The sequence below is a fragment of the Bos indicus x Bos taurus genome, chromosome 2, assembly GCF_003369695.1.
Source record: "Bos indicus x Bos taurus breed Angus x Brahman F1 hybrid chromosome 2, Bos_hybrid_MaternalHap_v2.0, whole genome shotgun sequence".
In the NCBI taxonomy this organism is placed as follows: Eukaryota; Metazoa; Chordata; class Mammalia; order Artiodactyla; family Bovidae; genus Bos; species Bos indicus x Bos taurus.
This window is the reverse complement of record NC_040077.1, coordinates 128,771,829-128,780,293: the sequence shown is the minus strand read 5'-3', so window position 1 is coordinate 128,780,293 and position 8,465 is coordinate 128,771,829. Positions and strand designations below refer to the sequence as shown.

Genomic DNA, 8,465 nt, shown 5'->3' with positions numbered 1-8,465 from the left:
GCAACTCAGATACAAATGAGCACTTAGTTTAAAAACTCTTGGCTGAGCTGGGGAACTTGCATATTCACAGCAAATTCTTATGTTGTTGCTGTGTCAGACAGACACGGCCCTGCCTTCATGCAGCAGCATCTAGTAGGGGAGACAGTGATGAAATAACAACACAAATAGTTTGTGTTTTTCTTTTCTGGCTGCACCACATAGCTTGTAGGATCTCAGTTCCCTAGCCAGGAATTGAACCCAGCTCCTTAGCAGTTAAAAGTGCAGAGTCCCAACCACTGGACTGCCAGGGAATTCCCAAAATCATTGTTTAAAATACAGATTTTTGGGCCCCACTACAGAAATCTGAATTGGTCAGAAGTATGATCTGGAAAAAGGTACTTTTTCATAGGCCTCCCTCAATGAGTTGGCATGAGTAGCCTGGTTTGGGAATGCCTAGTACAGTGGGACAAAGAAGGCAATGGCACCCCACTCCAGTACTCTTGCCTGGAAAATCCCATGGACAGAGGAGCCCAGTAGGCTGCAGTCCATGGGGTCGCTAAGAGTCGGACACGACTGAGCGACTTCACTTTCACTTTTCACATTCATGCATTGGAGAAGGAAATGGCAACCCACTCCAGTGTTCTTGCCTGGAGAATCCCAGGGACCGGGGAGCCTGGTGGGCTGCCGTCTCTGGGGTCGCACAGAGTCGGACACAACTGAAGCGACTTAGCAGCAGCAGTACAGTGGGAGGACAACGCATGAACTTTGGAGTAAGTCAGATTCAGGTTTAAATCCTGGCTCCACCACTCTAGCTTTGTGAAATCTCTCTGAGCCTCGGCTTCCTCATCTATGAAATGGGAATAATGACACCTCGCAGGAATTCTTACAAGGATTAAATGAAAGAAGTAGAGCTCAATAAGTTTTAATGTCCTTCATTCTCTCCAAAGGTGGAATGAAAGGCAAAGTTTTGTTTCCAATTGACAGGAATTAAAGCTTTAGGGTCACAAGCTAAGCACTATTCTGAGGTCAGTCAGCCCTTCCTGATAACTGAAATCTTAGCCCCTGCTGCCCCAGATAGATTAGTTCAACTTCTCTGTTTTAGACTCCTATCTCTTCCAGGTCCCTTAAACCATAGCCCGCAACAACCACCAAAAAGGCAGCCACTACCTAATTTCTTGTTATCTCAGGAATCACAAATACCAGGAATTTGGTGTAAGACGGAAGTGGTGGGAACGGAGGAAAATGAGCTACTAACCAGCTCCACTTGATTGTTTCCAGGTAGACGGCGGGTCCAGTGTTGCCGCATCTTAGGGGTTTTAAATAGAAGACAGGAATCGAGATGCATGTGTAAAGTCCCCCAGTTTCTAAAACCCTGCGTCACAACTCTGCGATACTTCAGAAAACCTATATATGAAGTGGATGATTCTCCAGAAATAGAACTTATCAAAATGACCCCTATAGAAATGGCAAATCTAAACAGACTAATTACCATAGAAGAAATAGAGAAAGTGGTTGCAGTGCTTGCCCTATAAAAAAAGCTCCAGACCCAAGATGTCCTAGGGGAATTCTTTCAGCCTTAAAGATCGGATAATACCAAGGCCACTTAAACTACTGCAAAGCAAAGAGAGAAGAGCTTGGGGAACCTGGGGCTTGGCTATGGTACAGTAACAACTAAAATCCCAGTGACTCAAAACAACTAAGCTTTGGGGACTTCCCTGGTGGTCTGGTGCTTAAGAATCCACCTGGCAATGCAGAGGACGCTGGTTTGATCCCTGGTCCAGGAACTAAGATCCCATGTGCCCTGGGGCAACAAAGCCCATACGCTGCAACTACTGAAGCCTGGTACCACAACTAGAGAGTCCATGCACCACAATGAAAGATCTTGCATGACACAATGAAGGTCCAATGTGCTGAAACTGAGATCTGAGGCAGAAAAGTAAATATTAAAAAATAAAAGTTTGTTACTCAGTGTCCCTTAGGGAGGCCTTTCCAAGTAAGTGCGGAATACTGCACTGGACCCTAAGCTGTGTCCAGAGGATACATCCATCATTTCCATCATATTTCACTGGCTGCACCAGAACTCAAGGGAAGTGCAATTCATCCATATACCTTGATGCAGGGCACCAGAAATATTTGCTAACTCCAAAGGCAATCATAGTAGCCTGGACTCTTGGGTAATCCACAAGCCCACCCAACTTTGGATCCCACTCTTCCAGGTAAGCTCTCTGTGTCTCAATATTTTCCTCCAAAAATGAGGACAATACACCAACCTTATAGAGCTATCATATAATGATTTAATGAGATAAAAATATGTCAAGTGCCTAGAATAGGGCCTGGCACATAAAAAGAGCTCAAAGCATGTTAGCCAGGAGATTGATGATGAATTAGGGGAAGTACCCAACATGGAAGGATTTCCCACGTCGCACAGTGGTAAAAGAATCCTCCTGCCAATGCAGGAGACCATCCCCAGGTCAGGAAGATCTTCTGGAGGAGGAAATGGCAACGCACTCCAGTATCCTTTCTTGGAAAATGCCATGGACAGAGGAGCCTGGCAGGGTACAGTCCATGCGGTCAGAAAGAGTCGGACACAACTTAGCAACCGAGCACACACACGTGAGTGTATACACACACACACACACACACACACAACCAGACTTTCAGCTCAGCGCCACCGCCTGGTTCAATGGGAAATTGCAATTGCTAAGCGGGGTGGATTTGGAGGAAACCAGGAGAATCCCAGGGACGGGGGAGCCTGGTGAGCTGCCGTCTATGGGGTCGCACAGAGTCGGACACGACTGAAGTGACCTTTAGCAGCAGCAGCAGCAGCTGTTGGAAGGGTAGCCTAGCTCTGAATTGCCTTTTGCTTTGGCAAGCAGATTCTTTACCACTGGCACCTGGGGAGCCTGACAGTCTGGTTAGCACTAAGTAATCAACACTATCTAACCTCTTCCTACCCAGCAGATGGTGTTTCGAACCTTTCTCATACATCATTTTATAAAGCCCTCATAGTAAAACACTATAAGGTAGGCACTCTTCTTATATAACAGATTTAGAGAAGCTAAGCGACTTGCCCAACAGGCCATACCCAGTATTTGTAGGACTGGGGCAAGAGTACAAATAAGGAAGCTTTGCAGCAGAACAGCTTCAAAGTCAATGGGGTAGAGGAGCCAGTACAGTAGTGCGTCTGAGGTGCTGGCTGTGGATTTCAATGCGATCATTTGCCCTCATGTGTTCATTGTCTGGCTTTTGCTTCTACAGATGCTGCTCTGTATCTGATTTAGACAGACTGTGAACATATCTTTTTAAAATACCTTTCAAATTCTTCGTAGGGTATAATTTTGATAGATGACTGCAGATTTTCCTATAGTTTTTCAAATTAATAAAGACCATATGACTTCCCCAAAAAAAGTTATAAATGGAACTAATGAGCTGTTAAATAAAATACAGCCTAGGGAATTCCCTGGCAGTCCATTGGTTAAGGCTCCAAGCTTTTACTGCTGCGGGCCTGGGTTTGATCCCTGGTAGGGGAACTAAGATCCCGCAGACTTCATGGCCTGGCCCCAAATAGCCAAACAAACCAAAAATACAGCCTATTCTGCTACTTCGACAAATAAATACCTTCGCGATGACCTGGGGGCCACATTTAGATTTCTGAGCCTTTGGAGCTCTGCACTAGAAGGTCATGGAATGGGAAAAGGCAAGGCCCTAGCCCCACCCCTCTTCTCAGACCCTAAATATGTTTCCCTGCAAGGGGGCTCGAGCACAGCTGTGCAGGTGTCCTCATCTGCATGCCCACATTCTACTGTAGGGTCTCTAAATTGAAAAGGTCCATCAGGTGTCCAGCACAGTGAATGATGAAAGAGCCACAGCATCACATCTCAGAATACTAGGGACCAAGAGAAGATCTTAAAAGCTTCCAGGGAGGAAATGGAAATCCACACAAAGAATGACACTGTATTTCTCAAAGCTGGGAGAAAACAGAATAACACCTTCAAAATCTTGAGATTCCATCCTCATCCAAACTACCCATTAAACGTAAGGGAAGTTTAAAGACATTTTCAGGAGTCACTTCCGACGCACGGTAGCATGGTAGCCACCTACAAGAGGGCTTCTAATAGGTTCTACCTCTTGGTATTCACAGCCTTATGGTGTTTCCTCTCACATGAAATATGGCTGACGTATGGAACCATGGAATATTGCAGAGTCAACAACATGCGATTTCTAAGGTTAAGTCATAAAAGATATTGTATTTTCTATTTTTCCCTCTCTTGGATCACTTGCTGTGGTGAAAGCCAGCCACCATGTCAAGAGGACACTCAAGCAGTCCTATGGAGTGGTCCACAGGAGGAACTCGGGTCTCGTGCCAACAGCCCGCACCAACTTGCCAGCCGTGCAAGTTCACCATCTTGGAAGTGTATCCTCCAGTCCCGGTCAAGCCATCAGAAGACTTGAGTTTCATGAGAGAAGAGACAGACGCCCCTGCCCACACCAAGCAAAGCCACTCCCAAGTTCCTGGCTCGCAGCAATTGTGAGATGAAGGTCAATTGTTGCCTTAAGATTAAATCTGGCGGTGATTTGTTACATGACAAAAGGTGAACAGGGGTACGCTGGGGGCAGGGGAGAAAGCCACCATATTTTGCAGTTCTTCCAATTAAAAGGTAAAGTCTATATCTCAACTCTTGAATTTGGATTTGGCCAATAAATCTTGGTTTGGCTGATGGAACATTAACAAAAACGATAGAAGCCGGAGGTTATCGAATGCTTGTGTAATTGGCCCTTCCCTCCTGTGCTCCTGGAATTCAGTAACTGCAGCAATGTGAGTGAGCTCAGGTAGCCTGCTGGTGACCCCTGGCCATCACCTCCGCTAACAGCTCGTATCAACAAGACATGTGAGTGAGGCCATTCCAAACTAATCAGCCCAGCCAACTTGCCCAGAAAACAACTGCCCTGGTGATCTGCAGAACCATGAGAAACAGTAAATGTTGTTGTTTAAAGCTTTTAGGTTTTGGGGTGATTTGTTACACAGTATAAGCTAATTGATACAACATGTTTGCTTTATGTATACCTTTTTGTTTCAGGAAAACAAAGGAGGCTCAAAGCCTAGTTTCTTCTCAGACTTATCTGATCTTGGGCAAATTAATTCACTTCTTTTAGCCTCAGTTTTCCTCACCTTCAAACTGGAGAAAATACTGGGCAATACTCCCTATCTCTTAAAGATCATGTGACAAATGATTAAGATGAACCACATAAACTACCCTGTAAAGAATCTGCCTGCAATGTGGGAGACCTGGGTTCGATCCCTGGGTTGGGAAGATCCCCTGGAGAAGGGAAAGGCTACCTACTCCAGTATTCTGGCCTGGAGAATCCCATAAACTGTAGAGTCCATGGGGTCACAGAGTGGGACACAACAGACCGACTTTCATTTCACATGAACTACATGGGCTTCCCAGGGGGCGCTTGTGGTAAAGAACCCAGTATTCACTGGAAGGACTGATGCTGAGGCTCCCATACTTTGGCCACCTGATTCGAAGAGCTGACTCACTGGAAAAGACCCTGATGCTGGGAAAGATTGAAGGCAGGAGGAGAAGTGGACAACAGAGGATGAGATGGTTGGATGGCATCACCGATCAATGGACATGAGTTTGAACAAACTCAGGGAGATGGTGAAGGACAGGGAAGCCTGGTGTGCTGCAGTTCATGGGGTCGCAAAGAGTTGGACACGACTGAGCAACTGAACAGCAGCAGCAGCCAAGGCAGGAGATGGAAGAGACCTGGGTTTGATCCCTAGATTGGGAAGATCCCCTGAAGGAAGGCATGGCAACCCACTCCAGTATGCTTGCCTGGAGAATCCCCATGGATGGAGGAGCCTGGTGGGCTACAGTCCATGGAGTCACAAAGTGTCTGACATGAGCGAAGCAACTTGACACACACACATACAAACTACATAATGTGCTTAGCATGGCACAGGGTACAGGATAAATCGTAAAGGGTGACAATGATGTAAATGACAGGAAAGAAGACAAAAGTGGGCAGAGGGCAGGGTAAGGCCTGGGTTAGTCCCAAAGTGGGACACAGTCTTTCTAAAGAAGGACTGCTGAGTGTATCATTCAATTAAACAAGTATTTGCTAAGTGTTTAGCACATGCTGGGCCCGATCCCTGAAATTGTAATGTAAAAGCAGGAATAGGTCATGTCATTGAGCTATTTGAATCAGAACCAAGCTTGCCTGCTTCACAAAGAATTGAACTAGGACATCAAAATATTTCTGAATGGGACTTGAGGAGATGGATATTTTGTGGCTGCCCTCAGTCTCATCTGGATACTTTGAGGCCATAAGTGAAGGGCAGGGGATATTCACAGTATCCCTTAACTGTCCCTGCATCCTATCTTTCCCTGTCTCCACCAAGGAATAAGCACACATCCTACCCCAAAACCAGAATTACTCCAGCTCTAAACAGTGCTCCCCACCCTTGATCTCAACCTGAAACAGAGCAGGTCTACAGTCCTTGCCCCCTGCCACGTCCTCAGCCTGCTTTTTTCTGTAGAAATACACTTTAGCCAAAGAAAACGTTTAATCAGAGAAGTGAGAAAACGCAGAAATAAAGAGCAGTCAAAGGAGACCACATAGTAATAGTGTAGTCGTGAAGCATATTCAAGGACATTTTACTTCCTTCTCAAGGGCTACGGATAATATTCTGAGCCATATCCTGTGATCTGTCTTACAGATACTGAAGCCTCCACCAGGTGGAAGAAGTTGACTACACGATGCCATGACATAAGTGGCTATAATTCCAAGAACTGGCCTCAAGAAATGCAAACTGACTTCAGAACTGAAGATTAACTGTGCCTAAAACTATCAAGATGATACTGGTTGGACCACCAATGACCAATCTGAAGATGACTGTCAGGGCTGACTACTGTTTCTGCATGTAGCCCCCTCCCTCAGTCTAGAAAAACTCTGGCCCCTTAAGTGTCAGGGGAGCTGGGGAGTCAGACTTTGGACAGGCATTTGGTAAAACCCCTCTGCCTTCCATTTCAGGCATCCAAAATAAAGCAAACTTTCCTTTCCACCAACCTATATAATGACTTCTGAGCAGCAATCAGCTGGACCTGGGTTCAGTAACAAACTCACAAGATGAAAAACATTTTAACTTGCACCTGAGAATACAAATCTGAAGCTGAAACAAAAGTTCTATAAACTGAGGCTAAAATGTGTAATACATTCTGAATTTTAAATTCTATTCAATTTAGTTTTTTAAATGCTGGTCACAATCCTCCTAAACAGATTTTAAGACATTAATGGGTCATAACTAGCAGTTTGAAAAAACTGCTCTGAAATGTCATATGAGGAGGGGACTTAAAGGTCATCTAGTCCAATCCTTTTACTTCACAGAGGGTAAACTGAGACTTAGAGAGGTTAAATTAATTGGCCCAGGCCCCACAACTGGTAAGTGGTAGAGCTTCGATTGAGCCAAGATTTGACTTGACTACTGAATTCTTACCATGTGTCAGCAACTGCGCTTTCTTGAAGTGCAGTATTTCATTCAATGCTCACTGTGATCGTATGAAATTGATATTACTAATGCCACTTTACAGACGAGGAACGAAGTCTCAGGATGCAGACCGTGACTTACTCCAGCTGTAACAAGGTCAATAACAGACCCGGGACTTGTTTCAGATTCAGCTGTCCATAAAGCCTGTGGTCTCCAACACGAAGCCCACTGTGAGGAAAGTGATCATGTAGGTTTGTGAGCTCTAAGCGCCTAAGCCTGCACATGTGAGGCAGTGATAAGGTTGTGTTCCCTACTCTTCAGGGCCTTATCACTGCTATCACCAGCTCCTCCAAAAAACGCTGGTGGGTAAAACGAAAAGAGAACAGATTGTAGCCTGAGGAGGAGGAGGATTCGAAACCCGACCTCACCATTTACTCGGAACACCAGCATAATCTCTCTGCTTTTTTTTTCCCCCTCAAGTTTCCACATCTGTGAAGCTGGGAGAGCAATAGCATCCATCTTCAGGACTGAAAGAGTCAACGTGAATTTCCCAGGCTTGAAAAGCAGGGACGTTACTTTGCCAACAAAGGTCCGTCTAGTCAAGGCTATGGTTTTTCCAGTGGTCATGTATGGATGTGAGAGTTGGACTGTGAAGAAAGCTGAGCGCTGAAGAATCGATGCTTTTGAACTGTGGTGTTGGAGAAGACTCTTGAGAGTCCCTTGGATTGCAAGGAGATCCAACCAGTCCATTCTAAAGGAGATCAGCCCTGGGATTTCTTTGGTAGGCATGATGCTGAAGCTGAAACTCCAGTACTTTGGCCACCTCATGAGAAGAGTTGACTCATTGGAAAAGACTCTGATGCTGGGAGGGATTGGGGGCAGGAAGAGAAGGGGACGACAGAGGATGAGATGGCTGGAAGGCATCACCGACTCGATGGACGTGAGTTTGAATGAACTCCAGGAGTTGGTGATGGACAGGGAGGCCTGGCGTGCT

General features: G+C 45.6%; 1 long non-coding RNA gene across 1 annotated transcript; it reads left to right on the top strand.

The window, feature by feature from the left end:
• Positions 1-603: 603 nt before the first annotated feature.
• On the top strand, positions 604-8,115 carry LOC113879264. The gene is made up of 4 exons (XR_003507256.1): positions 604-749; positions 1,258-2,195; positions 6,704-7,718; positions 7,952-8,115. It is a non-coding gene; the product is annotated as an uncharacterized LOC113879264 (long non-coding RNA).
• Positions 8,116-8,465: the final 350 nt, after the last annotated feature.